A 20,627-nucleotide genomic window follows, 5' to 3' on the forward strand; every position below is an offset into this window, starting at 1 on the left:
GGGAAGGTTCCAAGTTAGTGTACCAGGTAACAGCTACCCCAGTAAGACTTTCTTGGAAGGAATGTATCAGCAATTCCTCATCTTTTGCGTATTCCCCCATCTTCTGACAATACATCTTTAGATGGTTCTTGAGACAAGTAGTCCCCTTGTACTTGTCAAAGTCCAGCACCTTGAACTTGGGAATGACCATGTTTGAGTATTAGGAACAACTCTTTAGCAAAGGCATAATCTTCACCTCCTTCAATGGCCCTGAGCCTTTCCTCTAGATGATCCAACTTTCCCATTCCTGCCATAGTCATAAGGGTTTTTAACCGCTGTGGAATGCAAGAGGTGCAGTTGTGGGTGATACTGAGGGCCCTCCAAAGGGTTTTGTAGGGGTATACCACCAACTGCTTGCCCTTCAGTGGTATATCCGAGCCAAGGCTCGAAGTCGGCTAGATTGTGGTGGGGAATTTCATGTGTCTCCCCCATGGTTTGAGAGATATGTGCCTGATGAGGTTATTGGTTCTCAATGAGTATCGGAGTGGAGTTATTGAGATTTTCATTGAGAGTGTATGCCACATTGGGTGGCGTACAGTTGGGAGGCAAGCCATATAATGGGAAGGCGTGCTCGTTTTGAATTTGCACATCATGGGGTCATCCGTACTTCCCAAATCTTTGCCTACCATATTTGAGGTTGGATGATTCATTTGCTTGAGGCCGGATGGGAGCATTGGGTTCACCTTAGCGACAGCGCTTAATAGCGGCAACTATAACCGCATTGGCTTCCATTATCTTCTTCATGCTCATCATGGCCTTTATCATTGTGGCCATTTGCTCTTTTATGGCCTCCATTTTTGGCCTTCATCTTCTCTTGCACCTTCTCTGCTTCACCCATTACTCTAACTCTAGCACGAGTTTGGTAAGGGCGCCGTAAAGCGTTTCCTTTTCTTTTTGATAAGTTCATTTATTTTATTTTATTTTATTTTTCAAGGAAAGAATGCAATGAGCAATGCAACCCATGAAAAGCATGGATGTATGCGAATGATGTACAGTTGAAGTATTGCGAATTTTTACGCAGGATATGGGGTTGAATCAATTTAGATTTTCAACATGGTCCATGACATCCTTGTCAAGGTGAAACTGGAAGTAACAGGGACATCAATAATCCTAAATATGTTTGGCAGTAGACGAAGCAGTGATGTGACTCGATTCATCTTTTGCCCCAATTTTGCAAGACGGTTACTTCCATATTTCAACTTGACTTGATGAACCTTTTTATAAAAGCATGAGCTTGGTTCAACCCTATAATCCAAGGAATGGCAATTCTGATCGCCAATACTTCAACAACATCTCATATGAATGAATGACTCGGGCATACTTTAAGCTTATGCACGGAAAATGTAATTATGAAATTGAGATGCCCGAAGAAACACCATTTCCTAGTTAACCATGCATTAGGTACCATGTTCAATTTTGTTTTTTAAGTGAAACGGGTTTATGATCCCAACATGGTTGGCTCATGGTGCCTAACACATGAAACTAAGAATGTAGTGTGAAGTTTCACGCTTCCCCCTTTTTTGTTTTTGTTTTGTAGAGGAAAACGCAAGGATGAGCAAACATGAAAACAAATGGTATGCAATTTTGCAGACCAAAAAGTTTGTTGAACGCATATGCATGATGATGCCATGACTCATGCAAATGCAGGATATGTCCATTATGATGTTATGAAGAGATGCTTATGCGATGCATGATATGAATGCATTTTACGGACACGAGAGCCCGGAAAATTATCTCTTCTTACTTGCGCATTTGGGGGCGCAGTGCCCCATGTGTACAATTAAGAAGGTGAGATGGACCTTCCGGCTTCCCGTGACAAAGGACGAGACCAACATACAATGCATGCTAGAGATAAAATGTAGGAGTGATTTGATTTGCACAAGCTTTTTGGAGTAGAAACATGGGACCAACATTTTATTTCAAAAAGAAGTCGTATCCAGTCAAGGTCTGAGAGACCATACAAGTTTCCTAACGATTTCTAATTATGTGGGCCATTAAGTCTATCATATGCTGACAATAGCCGAGAAGCCCATGAATCTCTTCGGGGGCGGAGTAGGTGTCTGCCATCGCCTTGGCCTTGGCTAACAATCGGGGAAGTTCTTGACTCCTGTTCAAGGTAAGAGCAAACCGATCCATCCACATGGTTGCCTCTTGGTGTAAAGAGTCGATCACCCTTCCTCTAGCCTCTTTTTCCGTGTATACTTGGGCATACTCATCCGCGATTCTATGCTCGTGGGCCGTGGCTAGACCTAACTCTTCTTCGTACTTGGCGATGATAGCTAACATGTTGGTCTCTGTCTCGCATAAACGTTGAGACAAGCTTCTTTTGGACCTTGAACAAGCAATCAACTCCTCTTTCAGAACCATGCTATGTGCTCGCGACTGGTCCCTTTCTTCCCTTCGCAACTTGAGTTCACTATTGCTACCCCATAGAGCTCCGCGAAATTTGTTCTGGCCATACTCTTCCTTGCGAGCCCTCTAGGTCTCTCGTTCAAGGGCTCTTGCGGTAATTGCATTCTCTTCCCGTAACCCGGCACACTCCTTCCGAACGTGTGTAGCAGCCAACTTGAACTTCTCCTTGGCGAGTTTTGCCTTTCCTAACTCGCTTTTGAGAGCCTGGACTTCTTCGTCCTCTTCCGGTGCTTCAAAATCCTCTTCGCTGACGACTTTTAACTTGGCGAGCCAATCTAAACCTCGTATGCGAACTTTCAGCCATTCGTGGTACCCACCAATGATGCCATTACGAATGCCTCTAAGCTCTTGATCTTTCCTTAACGGGGTTTCCCATGCCTTATGGATTCTTTGTATAGTCTTGGAATTTTGTGCGCCGAAATCCCTCACAAGGAAAGGAGACATGCTTTCTTCCGTCGGTGCTCCCCTCATGGGGTACCCTAGTTGTCTTATAGCGAGCGCGGGATTGTAGTTAATACAACCCCTCGTTCCTACCAGCGGAATGTTTGGGTATCTTCCACATGAGAAAAGGACTCCTTCTCTTCCTTCCTTCCATTGGGGGAACCAACTGATTGTTCTACTTCCTATCCCGGCCAAGAGCTGGTCCCAATCCATTCTCCTCTTTTCAGTACACGAGCGATGGCTCAGGAGCGGACATGGATGTCTTGTGTCTTGTTGGAACAAGTGCGAAACCAACCAAACACAGAGGGCGGGTAAGCAACAGATGATCCGTGCGCTACTCTTTTCGCACCTTCGGTCAAACGTGTCAAATAGATCTGCCAAGACAGCTACCACCGGACTTTCCTTGCTATGGTGGTAGGCAAGGAAAGCGTCGATTGCTGCTAGGTCTACCAAACCATCCACGTTTGGAAAGAGGATGACCCCAAAAATTAGCAAAGCTAACACATCCATAAACGGGACCCAGTCTCCTTGATTGGCCATACCCCTCGGCTTGTCTTCTAGGTACTTTTGTGGTAGGCCCGCTATGCCGTTCCGAGTCTGTTTTATGCGGTCCAAACGTCTTGCTGAATCTTTGACCACAGTTGCAATTCTGCTCAAAGAGGGGAGACACCCGGAGGAAAGATATGGTTTCCTTCCCCCGAGAGGACATCCTAGAATTTCCTCAAATTCTTCAATGGTTGGTTCTAATTGGAAGTCTCCGAATGTGAAGCATCTCAAAGGCTAGTCGTAGTATTGGGTAAGTGATGCAACGGCTTCTATGGACACCTCTGCTATGGTCAACTCTAAGATCTTTCCGTAAGTCTTGCGGAAGGCTTGCATTTGGAGGGGTTCCATCAACCGCCCTAATTCCTTGATGCTGGTGGTATCTAGGCTTTTGACCTTGACTTGGTAGAACCTCTTACCGGTTTGATTTGTTCCCATGCTTACTAAAGTGAGACAAAAGCCGTGCAAATCAAAACTCCGATATCTCATGGGTGGGATGGATGAATGCATGATGGAATGCATATGACACAGATGCAATCTAGGAATGCGGGGGTCCGGGGAATTTGTCCCCTTCTTAGATACGACGTCTAGGGGTAGCAAAATGCCCCCAACGCACGTTTTTAAGAAGGCGACACGGACCCTCCGTTGGTTTGTTTACAGTAGGGATCAAGACAGAACCCATATGCAATGCCTATGCAAAAGACACAATGCGGGAATGTGCACAGTATGACAATATTTACCGAACATAAGCAAAAGGGTATATGATACTCATGCATGGCAGTGTGAAAAATGGCACGCAGCGTGTTTGCTTCGTGCCCCTATTTAAGGGACCTATAAGGGAGAGAACTAACTAGGCTTTTAGTAATAATCCCCAAGGTAGTTATATCTCTCTTGATGGTTTCTAGAGGTATCATTCTCTTCGAAAAACATATTGCAGCAGTAGGGACTACTAGCAACAATAAGTTTTCAAAGAAAAAAGCTCTAGATGAGGGTTCACTGTAATCAAGCAAGTCGGAGACCTAGCATGACCACAGATTCACCTCCGCTCCTTATGTTCCCATGAACCCGGGTATAGGGCCCTTTTTCACTCACAGTGTGTGCAAATAGTGTTGGTGTTTGTGTGCATCAAATGAATAAATATTTACCCCATGCATACATTTTAAAACGCACTAAAAGCAACAAAGAGTTTATACATAAGAACATAATGAAGGAAAACCAACAAAGGGATAAGTCACGGTAAAACATTGCACAAGATTAAATGGCCTAACTCTCTAAAAACAGTCCCCAGCGGAGTCGCCAACTGTCGCAACCTACCCTTCGGCGGGAGGGCGACGCGAGACTCGCGGGATGCGTGTTCCACGAAAGGAATACGCGCGGAGTCGCCACCAACGTTTATTTGAGGAAAACGTCGGAAAAACCGGAAAAGACGCGATCTACGAACTTTTTAGTGAAAGGTTCGGGAGTTGTATTTACGCACGGGGAAGGTATTAGCACCCCACACGCCCGTCCCAAGGGACGGCAGCCTTTAATCGAATGTGCAAACATGACTTTGATTTTTATGTTCCTTTTATGTTCTTGTATCCTTTATACCCTTTTTATATTTTTTCTTTTTTGTGGTCGACAAGGGTGTTTCCCTTTGCTCCTACGTATTCCTCAATTTGGGATGAGAAAATCAGACCTACGTAGTTCTTTCGGAACAAAGTATTTGGTTAAGTTGTTTTTGTCTTTTTTGCAAAATATGTTTTTTTTGAACAAAAGGTCATTTTAAGGTGTTGGACCATTAAACGATCTTTTGATTTTGAAAGGGGAGAAACGTTAAGGCATTGGACCATTAACGATCTCTTGTTTTTGAAAGGAGAGAAACGTTAAGGCATTGGACCATTAACGATCTCTTGTTTTTGAAAGGAGAGAAACGTTAAGGCATTGGACCGTTAACGATCTCTTGGGGTGGTCGACAAAAGCGGGGCTTTTGCTCCTACGTATCCTCAATGAGGAACTCAGACCTACGTAGTTCTTTCTTATCAAGTGATTCTTTTTTACTTTAAGAGGTGATCATTTTAAGGCGTTGGACCTTAAAAATGATCCATTTTTACTTGGTGAGAAATTGAAATGACAAACTTCAAAAGCCTATTTTTGTGGACGAGCTTGACTAAGCGAGTTAATTTTAGCCTTAGTTTCACCTTAGTTATTAATCAATTCGATTAAGAATGAGAAATCCCAAAGAGAAAACGTCCGATTGATTTTCCGCTTTATTTTACTAAAAAGATATTTTTTGATTATTATATTATTTTTTACCTCTTTTTGATTTCCAACGTGGTTACGGCACGACCGAACGGTCGGAATTGATTTTAACCGAAGTTAATGGATAATGCAATTCAAATGTTCGGTGGAAATTTATTTTATTTTTAAGTTAAGCGAGAAATGACTTAAGTAAAATGGCTTAAGCACGTCAACAGGGGGTATAAAAAGTAAACAAAACGAGAATCAAAATGCACGAAACACAATGTGGACCACTACGGGTACATAGAATGAATCGAAAAGCTTGGTTCGAGGTACTTACCCGTTGAAGATCGAAGAACGATGAAGAACGAATGAAGAACGTCGAAGAACGGTTCAAACCTTTGCGAGATTCCTCACGGAAAACGTTACGGAAACGTTTCGGAAGCGCCTCGGCTTAGATTTTCTTCACGGAAACAATTTTTCCAAGCAAATTCCAAAGAGAGAGAAGTGCCTAAAGGGCTGGGATCCTTTTCTTCTTCATTTTCTCCCCTATTTATAGCAAAATAGGGGAGATGCTTGCCGCCCAGCTCGCCCAGGCGAGCTCAGCTCGCCCAGGCGAGCAGGGTTGCTTCCTCCAGAAGCAACCGCCTTCTGGAGGAATCTTCTGGAGGGCCCAAATGGGCCTGGGTGCTATTTGCACCCCCATTTTTACTAAGTTCACCCCCTCTGCTGTTTTTTTGGTGATTCTTTTTTCGTAAAGTTACGGAAACTTACGAATTCCGTAACGATACTTGTTTTCTTTCCGTAATTGTTACGGAACCTTGCGGATTACATAATCATCCCCTTTTTAACTTACGGAATGTTACGGAACCTCACTTAATTATGCAACGACGCTTCCTTTTGATTTCCGGTGTGTCACGGAAACTTACGGATTGTGCATCAATATTTTTTTGGTTTTTTTGGGCATGTCCTGGAATTTCACAAATTGCCTAATGATGGGTGCCAAGCACCTCACGAGGACCAAAGAATGGTCGCACGTTATCAAGCAAAGGTCCCCGGACGAAATTAGGGTATGACACATGTCAAACATTTTGCTACATATTCAGCTACATCCTTCTTCATGCCATGCCACCAAAAACTTCTCTTCAAATCTTGGTACATCTTAGTCATTCCTGGATGGAAACTAAGACGACTTTTATGTGCTTCTTCCAAGATCTTAACTTTCAAATCATCTAAAGGCGGTACACATATCCTCCCCTTGAATCTAATTATCCCGGTTGTATCCTTTTTAAAATCTACATCCTTACCTCCCATTGCATCTAACACTTTGCCTTACAGAAACTGGTCATCCTGTTGAGCCTCGCGTATGTGATCTACGAATTCATTGGTGATCTGCAACGCTCCCACGAATAAGCTCTTGGGTCGCATCTCGATTGCTAGATTTAGATCTCGAAATTCCTCTATCAATCTCTGTTCCAGAATCATCATGGTCGCAACATATAAGGACTTCCGGCTCAGTGGGTCGGCTACTACATTAGCCTTTCCTGGATGGTAGGAAAGACCAAAATCATAATCCTTGAGGAACTCCATCCATCTTCGTTGCCTCATATTGAGTTCCTTCTGATCGAACAAGTATTTGAGGCTCTTGTGATCGCTGAAAACTTCAAAACGAGTACCGTATAAATAATGCCTCCAAATCTTTAAGGCAAAGACCACAGCTGCTAGTTCCAAATCATGGGTCGGATAGTTAACTTCATGAGAACACAATTGATGTGAAGCATAAGCCACTACCCTTCCCTCCTGCATCAATATGGACCCTAAGCCTTGCCCGCTCGCATCGCAATACACTTCAAATGGTCTCTTAGGGTCGGGCAAAATTAACACTTGAGCTGTTGTCAACCGCCTCTTCAACTCTTGGAAGCTTTGATCACATTTCTCATTCCAGACAAACTTCTCATTCTTACGATTCAGTTTAGTTAGGGGTAGCACTAACTTAGAAAATCCCTCAATGAATTTCCTATAATAGCCGGCCAACCCCAAGAAACTTCGAACTTCTGTTGGAGTTGTCGGTTGTTGCCACTCCATAACCGACTCCACTTTAATCAGATCCACCGCAACCCCGTCTTTAGAAATCACATGCCCCAAGAACTGCACTTTCTCTAACCAAAATTCACATTTCGACAATTTGGCGAACAATTTCCTATCCCTCAGGATATGCAACACAATTCTCAAGTGCTCTTCATGCTCCTCCTTATTTTGTGAATATACTAGGATATCATCAATGAACACAACCACGAACTGATCTAAGTAATCATGGAATATACGGTTCATATAGTCCATGAAGATAGCCGGAGCATTAGTCACTCCAAATGGCATGACTAAATACTCATAATGTCCATACCGAGTCCAAAACGTAGTCTTTGGGATATCTTCCTTCTTGACTCGGATTTGATGATACCCCAATCGCAAATCTATCTTCGAAAATACCGTCGCTCCCCTCAATTGATCAATCAAATCATCTATCCTCGGTGGAGGATATTTGTTCTTGATAGTGACTTTGTTCAGTTGCCGGTAGTCTACGCACATCCTCATACTTCCATCCTTCTTTTTAACTAGTAAGACCGGCGCTCCCCACGGTGATACACTTGGGCGAACAAATTTTTTACTCAAAAGATCTTGCACTTGTGCCTTCACCTCTGCTAGTTCTACTGGAGACATCCTATAGGGCGCGATCGACACTGGATTCGCCCCAGGCACTAAGTCAATAATGAATTCCACCTCTCTCTCAGGGGGAAATTCACAAATGTCATCAGGAAAGACCTCTGGAAATTCTGACACCACCGGTATACTGCTAACTTCAGAGACCTCCTCCACATTCATGGAGAACAACATCATGTAGGTTCGAACATCCCCCACTCCATCGTTGGCAGCATTCTCTTTCAATGGTTCATTTGGAATTACATTTCCACCAAATACTAGCATCTTCTCTTTGCAGTCTAGAAAGATATGGTTAGTAGATAACCAATCCATCCCCAAGATCACATCTAGATGAGCTAAAGGTAGGCAAATCAAATCCGCCATAAAAGATCGACCCTCAACAGTTATAGGACACTTCAAACACACCCGAGAGGTGGTTACAGGCTCGTTAGTCGGAGTAGACACCACCATATCATATGGTAACTCCGTCGTACATAACCCCAACCTCTCCACACATGCATGAGATATGAACGAATGCGTGGCACCCGAATCATAGAGTACATCTAGCAGTTTATCAGCAATCAAACACTTACCCTGTATCAAATCGTCGGAGGCAGCAACTTCTGATCCACTCATAGCAAATACCAGGGAGGGTACCTTTGGTCTTCCACCACTAGTGTTGTTGTTGTTGCTAACATTACCGCTCCTTATGGGATTAGTAGATCCACGATTGACTGTGTTAGAATTGGCAGTTACCGTCGGTCTCCCAGTCATCCTACACTCTCGAGCATAATGGCCTACCTTGCCACAAATATAGCAACGATTTTCCTGCGCTTGTTGGAGTTGTGGGCAATTCCTCCTAAGATGCGGTCCTCCGCATTGAAAGCACAGTACCCCAGTCCCCCTTGACAAGCTCATGTTGGACGTAGCCATAGGTTGTTTCCCCTTGTTGCTAGAATATGGCTTCATCCTCTTATTACTGTTTCCTCTAAAAGGGTGGCTTCTCTGTGGTCCTCCAAAGCCTCTAGCTTGCCTTTCTTTCATCTTGTCCTCAAATATTCGACACTTCGTCACCAGCTGATTGAAATCTGTGATCTGCATGTAGCTAACTGCCTGTTGAATCTCCAGCCGAAGCCCATTCTCAAATTGAGCACATAAGTCTTCTTCGTTCCGAGCATCTTGGTATTGAGGCCAGTACTGTAGAAGTTCATTAAATTTGGCTGTGTATTCTCCAACGGACATGTTTCCCTACTTCAAACCCAGAAATTCCCTCGCCTTTCGATTCCTGAGATCTCGTGGAAAATAATTGTCTAGGAATTTGTCCTTGATGGCATTCCAAGGAATCACGCCTCCAGGTGCAACTAATGTAGGTCTCACGAACTTCCACCAGTTCTCAGCTTCTCCTTGGAGCATGAACGTCGCATAAGGGACCTTATGCTCCTCGAGACAACCCATCGCTTCGAAAATCTTTTCAGTCTCAGCTAACCACAACCTAGCACCTTCTAGATCATAGTCCCCACTGAACTTCGGCGGGTGGTTCTTACGGAAAGCCATGAGTCCTCGATACTCTGTCGGCTCCACATCACGTTCCTGCACTAGAGTTTCCAGCACAGTTGTGATGCGGTCTAGGACATCACGGTTCTGATCCCTACCACGTCCTGCCATACCTAACCTGTAGGGAAGCTATTAGTATCCAAGAAATTCTACTGAGAGAGTGTACCATATGGGTTATGAGAGTTACAACAATATATCTCTCTCTCTCTCTATATATATATATATAACAATTCTACCAAATCAATTGCACATTCCTGCTTAAGACAAGAAAGTAGAATCACACATAATTTGTGACTTAACGTCACTCCCCGAAACCTACTTCCAAGTTTTAGAGATACACAACATTCACACAGTAAGACCATGAACAGGTTCACTAGAATCCAACTTTTTCTCTGATACCACCAATTGTGGCGTCCCTAAATAATCACTGGTTTAATAGTAATAAATTAAATAGCAGAAAACCATGGGAAATTTTTTTTTCTTCTTTTTCTCTCTTTTTTTTTCGCACTGTTACTCATTTCACGACAATTAAATTCAGAAGGAAAATTATCACTATAGAGTCCTAAATGGCCAGTTCACTTCGGATTCATTTCTTTCTGATCACTCATAACCTCTAAACTAGTTTGCTCTTTCAAAAAGAAAATATACCAGCCATCATTTTAGGTTGTCACGTGAAAAATAATAAGATACGGTCAGTAAACTCTTTTCAAATAAAGTTTGTTAACACTTCCTTTTCAAATAACAAGATTAAACATAATTACATTCATCATATAAAACTGTCCAAAATATGGGAGTTTGCAAAATACATAGTGACATCCAGAGCAAAGGTATCAACTGTGGTGGCTTCAGCCACATATATACAATCATCAAAATTTCTATACAATAGGTCTACCCACCCAAAAATCAAAAGAGTAAACCTAGCAGTCTGAACTAGATACACCCACCCACAAAAAGTATGTACACTTAGTCTAAGGAGTCGTCTGCTACGATGAAGAGTCGTCACTATTCGCTGTCCCTCCAGGGCCACTCTCCTCTGTAGAGTCTGCCTCAGATGCTGACAAAACATCCTCTGGAAAATCAACATCAGGGAGTGGGTCTTCATCATCCTCAGGTACATCCACAGGCTGCTGAAGTGTGCGTGCGGGTTCCCCCTTGACAAGCTCATGTTGGACATAGCCATAGGTTGTTTCCCCTTGTGCTATTCATCTTTTCATTCTCTTCTCCCTTTGCCAAAAAGAATTCGCCAAGGACTAACCGCCTGAATTCTTTTTGTGACTCTCTTCTCCCTTTTCCAAAAGAACAAAGGACTAACTGCCTGAATTCTTTTGTGTCTCCCTTCTCCCTTGTCAAAGAATTCAAAACGACACAGTCTGAGAATTCTTTTGATTCTTCCCATTCCCTTATACAAAAGTGTTCAAAGGATTAACCGCCTGAGAATTCTTTTGTATCCCCATTCACAAAGTATCAAAGGTTTAACAACTTGAGATCTTTGTCTTAACACATTGGAGGGTACATCCTTTGTGGTACAAGTAGAGGATACATCTACTTGGGTTTGACTGAGAACAAGAGAGGGTACATCTCTTGTGGATCAGTTCTAGTGGAGGGTACATCCACTAGGTTCAAAGAGAACAGGGGAGGGTACATCCCTTGTGGATCTTTGCTTGTAAAAGGATTTTTACAAGGTTGAAAGAAATCTCAAGGACCGCAGGTCGCTTGGGGACTGGATGTAGGCACGGGTTGTTGCCGAACCAGTATAAAAACTCTTGTGTGTTTGTTTCATTCTTCCCTACTCTTTTACTTTCCACTGTGCATTTAATTTCCGCTTTTACTTTCTGTTAAGTTTCTCTTCTACTCCTCATTCTCTTAAAAATTTAGTAAAAGCCTTAGAAGAGTAATTTTTAATTAGTAAAGGTTTAGGAATAATTAATTCAACCCCCCTTCTTAATTATTCTGAGGCCACTCGATCCAACAAGTGGTATCAGAGCGGGTTTCTTGTAGAAAGTCTAACCACTTCAAGATAAATGGCCTCCTCAAATCCCTTGTTTCCTGAAGGAAATTCCATTCACAGACCACCCATTTTCAATGGTGAGGGTTACCATTATTGGAAAACCCGCATGCATATATTCATTGAAGCCATAGATCTAAATATTTGGGAAGCAATAGAATTAGGACCACATATACCCACTATAGTAGATGAAAGCACAAGCACTACAACCCAAAAACCTAGAGATCAGTGGACAGAACAAGATAGGAGAAAAATCTAGTACGATCTCAAAGCCAAAAACATCATCACATCAGCCCTAGCGATAGATGAGTACTTTAGAGTGTCAAATTGTACTAATGCCAAGGATATGTGGGATACTCTCCAGTTAACCCATGAAGGAACCACAGATGTAAAAAGGTCTAGAATAAATACCCTTACCCATGAATATGAATTATTTAGGATGAACCCAAATGAAAAAATCCATAGTTTGCAAAAAAGATTTACACATATAGTAAATGTGGCGTCCCTAAATAATGGCTGGTTTAATAGTAATAAATTAAATACCCACCCAAAAATCAAAAGAGTAAACCTAGCAGTCTGAACTAGATACACCCACCCACAAAAAGTATGTACACCTAGTCTAAGGAGCCGTCTGCTATGATGAAGAGTCGTCACTATTCGCTGTCCCTCCAGGGCCACTCTCCTCTATAGAGTCTGCCTCAGATGCTGACAAAACATCCTCTGGAAAATCAACATCAGGGAGTGGGTCTTCATCATCCTCAGGTAAGTCAAGGTCATCCACAGCAGGTTCAGGAGGTAACTCCTCTGGGTCCTCTTCAATATCCTCTTCAGAGGATGACACCTCTATCACTTGAACTGGCTCCACTAGTCGATATAGAGTAGGTGTAGGTAGTATCCACTCCACAGGTTGCTGAAGTATGCGTGCGGGTTCCTCCGGATGTACTAATGATGTATTAGTGAGTCAGATTGTGCCACGGAATTGGCACCTCTCATTGCCTTCGAGGGTCTCCCAAACTCCCTCTAGGCACTCCATCACCACGCGATCATGGATCAACTGCGCTGCCATCGCGATCTACAAGAGATAAAAGGAAGAGGGTAGACTCTTTCACAAGAAATCTAACTACATGTAACAATACAATGCGTCCCATAACGGCTACGCATAGTCAGAATGTCATTCTCAAGGGATTTCCTCTCTGGTAATCGATTACCAAAGTATGTAATCGATTACCAGTGCCCAAACACGAATTACACAACTTTTCCACATGGAAATCTACAAATTATACTGTGTAATCGATTAAACCTAAATGGTAATCGATTACCAGTGCCCTATCTCCCTGTGTAATCGATTACACCCAACTGGTAATCGATTACCAGTGCCATGTTACTCTGTGTAATCGATTACACACAATTGATTACCTACGAATTGTAATCGATTACCAGAGGCTAATTTCCAGATACCACCCAAGATACATAGCTGGCCAGCCGCCACACAAGCCTCCTTGCTTTGTGGACTTTGTTCTTTTATTGGTTGACTGCCAGGAGCTCGCTTGTTTAGGTACGTCACAGGTTCTCACTGACTGACTATGCCCGGGTTGGGTCGGGATTGGTCATGCTTGGTTTTGGGCAATAGCACCCCACCTGACGTCCCCAAGGTCTCCTGACCCCCACAACATATCTCCAGGTACCACTCTGTGGTCAACAAACAAAAGTAGGAAGACTGACCATTCCACGCTTTCTCACATCAAGCTTAGTGGATTATGGGGTACCCGTCATATGTGGTACAAGGTGGCGATCAGGCGATGGCGCAAATCAACTCTCCCACTTCCACAAGTCAAACATAAACACACCATCCCCAGTTGCCCACCTTTCAACTGAGCTCACACACTCCTACGTAGCCCTTATCCTCGTTCCTCTCGGCACCGGGTCCCCATCAACCCCTCCAAGCTTCCACAATATCCAAGCAATTCAATTCCAAATATCATGAAACTACCCTAAACCAAGAAAACAGGGTAGAGGCAGAAAACTCTGTCCAAAACTCACTCAAATACCACAGCTTTCCTTACTCTTATACCCCAGTAACATTCTCTTCGTTTCGATTCGTTAACCATTGGATCGACTTGAAACTTTTACTGAAGGTTCCCAGTAAATAAATCTACATTTTGACCGTTGGGATCTGCTTGAAAATGCCTGTAACCCGAAATGCACTACTCTTCCCATGACTAGCAATGCACAAGCATTTTTCTGCACATTTGGTCAAGTTGGCTGCACAATTTAACAGCATTTTGCTGCATAATTTGGCAGATTTCGAAATCCAACTTGCCCACATCCAATTTTGCTCAAATTGGATCCTACAAGTCCAAAATCATGTATAGATCATATTTAAACCAAAAACAAGCTTCAGATCAAGGTAAATCAAAATCTAGGTATCCAAAACCCATCAATTTAGTGGATTTTCAAGGTTTGAGAAGTGAAAATGAGCATGGGGTAATTTTGGGGTAAACTCTCATCTCAAACAAGTCTATAACATTAATTTAGACTTGCTCAAACTGGTTTTAAGGTGAAAACCCCAGCCATTCAAAATTTGACCTCTTAACACTTAATTTACCCTAGAAATCGCTCTCCTCTTTCACATGTGTCACTCATTTTTCTCATTTGCTCTGCCCAAGCTTTCCTACAAGTCCTAATTGACATTTTAAACTAGAATCAACCCACTTTAGGCTCCAATTTCCACTAACCCCAAATTTAGCTTTTCAAACCCTCAAAATCTCACACTTTTCCACTCACATCACTACCATTTTCACATTTAACCCTAGGTTAACTCTCCCCATCATCTCTACCAGTTTTCTATCAACAATTTCAGCATACATACATCACAAAGCAACATCATAAAACCCTAAATCAGCATGGGTAATTTTACTCACATCAAACATGTCAAGTTTAGCATGATTTCATCAAATTCCTTCACAAATGACTACCCTAAGGCAATAACCTAGTAAAACTACCCATCATATCTCCCAAAAACCCAACACCCACGAATTTCATGTGAGAAGAAGTCCACCCATACCTGAAATTCGAAGCCCCACAACATAGAGGTGTGCTTCACGACTCCGAAAATAGCTTCTCCTGACAATTTGGAGTAGAAATGAGGAGGGATTTTGGAGCTTCAATGGATAACAATGGTGGAGGAGAAAGGAAGAAGAAAAGCAACATGGAAGATGAGGAAAAGCTTTTGAATTTTTGCTGAAGGAAGAGAGAGAATTTGTGATGTGCCATCATTTTCTTCTATTTTCTAAACCCTTTTTGCACCATTTTAATTACTGATTGGTCATAATTGTCAATTAATCAGGCAGTTTTATTATTTGGGCTCATTTAGCTAATTTGATGTTTTTTTATCTAATTTCAGGAATTAATGAAACATTGGGCTTAATCCGGATTTTGGTTATGGACTTGAAATGGGCAAATTAAGCAGCGCTTACCTTAGTTAATTAGGAAATTTCGCAATTTTATTTCATGTTGTTCAGTGTTTATTTCGTTTTGGGCCAGAGTATTGTAAGAGGGCCCAGTGACTTTGAGTGACTCTTTTTAAATAGCAGCCTTGGGATTCGTGCAAGGCATTCTGTTATGCTATTCATTATTCAGAGCTTTTGTTTTAGGGTTTTCGTTTTTCTGCTTAATGCTATTGTTCACGTAATGCAATTTTACGTTTTCTGTTTCTAATTACAATTTCGTTCTTGCTTCTTCTTTTACTCTCGTTTACGTTTCTGTTTCATCTACATTTCTGTTCATTTACGTTTCTGCTTCATGTTTCATTTGCGTTTTCTATTTGAATCCATGGAAGGCTAGATTTTCTGGTGTTGTTTCCTTTTGAGGACGAAGCCCAACTCTCTTTGAGGTTTCGCTTGTAATGTGGTTTCCTGGCGGTTTTCCCTTCACCAGTTATCCCAAATTCGTGAATATTAATCAGTGCACGCTTCGTGTTCGATTAATTGCCTCTGAGCCTAACTTGCGTTCATGCTTAATGGACGAAGGGCTAACTGGTGTATGTGGTGCCTAATCACGTATTGAAAACCCTAAGTTGATTTTCGCTTAGTAAATTGAAATAGGGTTGGATTAAGTGGTTGACTGTTAGGGACAATTTCTCCATAACCCAGGATAAGAGAATGGCTTCTGAATCAGAGGAAACAACCCGTTTTTAATATTAGTAGTTTTGTATTCCAGTTTACTTGTTCTGCTCTTTAATCACAAAACAAACAAACCCCCCCCCCCAATCGTTACTGTTACTGCAAGTATATTATGAACATTTGGTTTGTCACTGCTCGTTGGGAAACGACCTAGGATCACTTCCTAGTTACTGCATTTTCATGTTTATTTGATTCGGGTACGGCCTCGATCAAATTTGGCGCCGTTGCCGGGGAGCAGTGCCCAAAGGTTCATAATAGCTAGCTAGTGTTGTGTGTTTAATCCTTTAATGTTTTATGTTTAAATTGTTAGTATTGTGATAGTATGTGTGTTAGTGTTGTTTAGTGTCCTGGTATTTTGTTTAATGTGTGTTCTATTTCAGTTTTCCCATTAAGCGTTTCCCCTGTTTCAGTCTTGGGTGTTTTGCTGTGAAGATTGTGCTTGCGGCAAAACAGAGTAGTAGTAGAAATCAATTAGAGACGGATTTTAGCGACCACCCATGCTGAATTATTTGAGATTTTTTGTTTTAGTAGCTAGGGTTGTTATTTTTGGCTGAATTTTTTTGTGGTAACTTCTTTTAATCCATATTTTGTGGGAAAAATAGCTAGAGCCTTTAGTTTGGTCAGATTTGAATGTTCCAAAAAACTAGCAAATTTTGTGTTTGTCAAAACTTCAAACGGCCATAACTTTTGCTCCGGTTATCAGAATCGCAATTATTATATATGCATTTGGGGTAGAAAAAAATTTCCTAAGCCGTGGCAGTCTGCGGTAGGCCGGCTGAGATCTCCATCGTCCAAAAAAAGCGATTCTGTCAAAAGTTTTTTATTTTTCAAGTTTTATTCACTAATTTTTCTTAACTTACCATTTTTAGCTTTCATAGTTAGACTTTGAATTTTTGTCTGAAATTTTTTGTGCTATCTTCTCATCATTTTATAAGGTTGCTCACAAAATTTCAAGTCATTTGGATATCATTTGAGGGTAGCTGTAGTTCAAACCTACACCTTTATTTACATGACAAGGCAACTAGTTGTGTGCATGCTGAATGTAGTGTATGACTAGAGGCAATCCATCTGACTTACAACCCTTTGATCCTGAGATAGATAGGACATTTCATAGATTAGTTAGGCATCATTTTATACCTTTTGATCATTCTGAGCATTCCATAACTGGTGAATCTGTGCATTCTGTTATTGGTGATTTTGAACATCTTGATCTTGAGCATTATAATTTTGAGCATTCTGATTCTGAGCATTCTGATTTTGCATATTTTGAGAACATGGCACAACCTCCACCTCGTGAGAGGACTCTAAGGGAAATGGCTGCACCTGATTTCACCTACGAAAGCATGTGCATCCAATACCCTGATGAGGATGTCCCATATGTTCTTAAAACTAGACTGATTCATTTGCTTCCAAAGTTTCATGGCCTTGCAGGTGAAGACCCGCACAAACATTTGAAAGAATTTCACATTGTCTGCTCCACCATGAAACCCCCAGATGTCCAAGAGGATCACATATTTCTGAAGGCTTTTCCTCATTCATTAGAGGGAGTGGCAAAGGACTGGCTGTATTACCTTGCTCCAAGGTCCATCACGAGCTGGGATGACCTTAAGAGAGTATTCTTAGAAAATTTTTTCCCTGCTTCCAGGACCACAGCCATCAGGAAGGATATCTCAGGTATTAGACAACTCAGTGGAGAGAGCCTGTATGAGTACTGGGAGAGATTTAAGAAACTATGTGCCAGTTGCCCCCACCATCAGATTTCAGAACAGCTTCTTCTCCAATATTTTTATGAAGGACTCAGTAATATGGAGAGAAGTATGATAGATGCTGCCAGTGGTGGAGCCCTTGAAGACATGACTCCTGCTGAAGCCAGAAATTTAATTGAGAAGATGGCCTCCAACTCCCAGCAGTTTAGTGCCAGAAATGATGCCATAGTCATTAGAGGAGTGCATGAGGTAGCTACAAACCCATCTGCATCATCTGAAACTAAAAAGCTTGAAGGCAAACTGGATGCGTTGGTCAACTTGGTAACCCAGCTGGCCTTGAATCAGAAATCTGTACCTGTCGCAAGGGTTTGTGGTTTGTGCTCCTCTGCTGACCACCATACAGACCTTTGCCCTTCCATGCAGCAACCTGGAGCAATTGAGCAGCCTGAAGCTTATGCTGCAAATATTTACAATAGACCTCCTCAACCTCAGCAGCAAAATCAACCATAGCAGAGCAATTATGACCTTTCCAGCAACAGATACAACCCTGGATGGAGGAATCACCCTAACCTCAGATGGTCTAGCCCTCAGCAACAACAACAGCAGCCTGCTCCTTCCTTCCAAAATGCTGCTGGCCCAAGCAGACCATACATTCCTCCACCAATCCAACAACAGCAACAACCCCAGAAACAGCCAATAGTTGAGGCCCCTCCACAACCTTCCCTCGAAGAACTTGTGAGGCAAATGACTATGCAGAACATGCAGTTTCAGCAAGAGACGAGAGCCTCCATTCAGAGCTTAACCAATCAGATGGGACAATTAGCTACCCAATTGAATCATGTTAGTGCCTAGCACTACTGAGTTTAAAAAGGTTGGCTAAGATTTTGTTAAAACATAAGCACTTAGACAATGATGGAAAGCTGGAGTTGCTGCACATGATGTCCAACGTTATGTCAAGGAATAAGATCGGGCTGCACAATGCACAAGGCAAGATAAAGTGTCAAGTGATGAATTGAAGTTGAAGGATCCACGATGTCGGATACAATGTCCTGACATCCTGCTCGAAGATACTGGAATTGCTGTACTATGCAAGATAAAAGTCAAGTGAAGCATTGAAGCTGCAGGATCCAAGATGTCGGATACGATGTCCTGACATCTGGCCCGAAAATACTGGACATATAAATCTGTTATATCTTTAACAGATTATTGTGCAGTTAGCAAGAGATAAGAAGATCTATCTTTAGGAACGAATTAAAAGATAATTAAAGTTCGAATTTCAAAGTAGAAGAGTTCGTTCAGGGATTAAAGATTAAAGATTAAAGATTCAAACTAAAAGATCAAAAGTTATCTTTTAGTTCTTTAACTGCAGATTTTTCAGAAGAAGATAGATCTCCTCCAGCATCAAGCCGTTGCAGCCCAGAAACGCAAATTGCTATATAATCATGGAGGCTGCACGAGTTCTGTACCAAGTCCGGGATTGAAGAGTTATTTTGTGAGTTTTGGGACTTGAGTGTTTTGTGAGCCACCTTGGTGTTATCCTAACATCAAGTGTTGGACCTTGTGTGTAGAGTTGATCTCTATTGTGTAGGGTTGATCCCTTTTGTACAGAGTTGATCTCTGGAGTGTCTTTGAATTAATTGTAAACACGGGAGTGTGAGTGAGAGGGAGTGAGCAGAGGTTCTCATATCTAAGATTGGGTCTTAGGTAGAGATCGCACGGGTAGTGGTTAGGTGAGAAGGTTGTAAACAGGGGTTGTTAGACCTTGAACTAACACTATTGAGAGTGGATTTCCTCCCTGGCTTGGTAGCCCCCAGATGTAGGTGAGGTGCACCGAACTGGGTTAACAATTCTCTTGTGTTATTTACTTGTTTAATCTGTTCATACGGACACATACAATCTGCATGTTCTGAAGCGTGATGTCGTGACATCCTGTACGACATCTGTCCCCTGGTATCAGAATTTCAATTGGTATCAGAGCCAACACTCGAAATCACAGAGTGAGATCTGGGGAGATAAATTCTGATGAACATGGAGAAAGAAGGAGGACCAGTGAACAGACCACCAATTCTTGATGGAAGCAACTATGAATACTGGAAAGCAAGAATGGTGGCCTTCCTCAAATCACTGGATAGCAGAACCTGGAAAGCTGTCATCAAAGGCTGGGAACATCCCAAGATGCTGGACACAGAAGGAAAGCCCACTGATGAATTGAAGCCAGAAGAAGACTGGACTAAAGAAGAGGACGAATTGGCACTTGGAAACTCCAAAGCTTCGAATGCACTATTCAATGGAGTTGACAAGAACATCTTCAGACTGATCAACACTTGCACAGTGGCCAAAGATGCATGGGAGATCCTGAAAATCACTCATGAAGGAACCTCCAAAGTGAAGATGTCCAGATTGCAACTCTTGGCTACAAAATTCGAAAATCTGAAGATGAAGGAGGAAGAGTGTATTCATGACTTCCACATGAACATTCTTGAAATTGCCAATGCTTGCACTGCCTTGGGAGAGAGGATAACAGATGAAAAGCTGGTGAGAAAGATCCTCAGATCCTTGCCTAAGAGATTTGACATGAAAGTCACTGCAATAGAGGAGGCCCAAGACATTTGCAACATGAGAGTAGATGAACTCATTGGTTCTCTTCAAACCTTTGAGCTAGGACTCTCGGATAGGGCTGAAAAGAAGAGCAAGAATCTTGCTTTCGTGTCCAATGATGAAGGAGAAGAAGATGAGTATGACCTGGATACTGATGAAGGTCTGACAAATGCAGTTGTGCTCCTTGGAAAGCAGTTCAACAAAGTGCTGAACAGAATGGACAAGAGGCAG

General features: G+C 42.2%; 1 non-coding gene across 1 annotated transcript; it reads right to left on the reverse strand.

Annotated features, from left to right (window-relative positions):
- Positions 1-17,744: 17,744 nt before the first annotated feature.
- On the reverse strand, positions 17,745-17,851 carry LOC114394364. The gene has a single exon (XR_003662763.1). It is a non-coding gene; the product is annotated as a small nucleolar RNA R71 (small nucleolar RNA).
- Between the last annotated feature and the right edge of the window lie 2,776 nt (positions 17,852-20,627).

Source organism: Glycine soja, chromosome 17 (genome assembly GCF_004193775.1).
Source record: "Glycine soja cultivar W05 chromosome 17, ASM419377v2, whole genome shotgun sequence".
NCBI lineage: Eukaryota > Viridiplantae > Streptophyta > Magnoliopsida > Fabales > Fabaceae > Glycine > Glycine soja.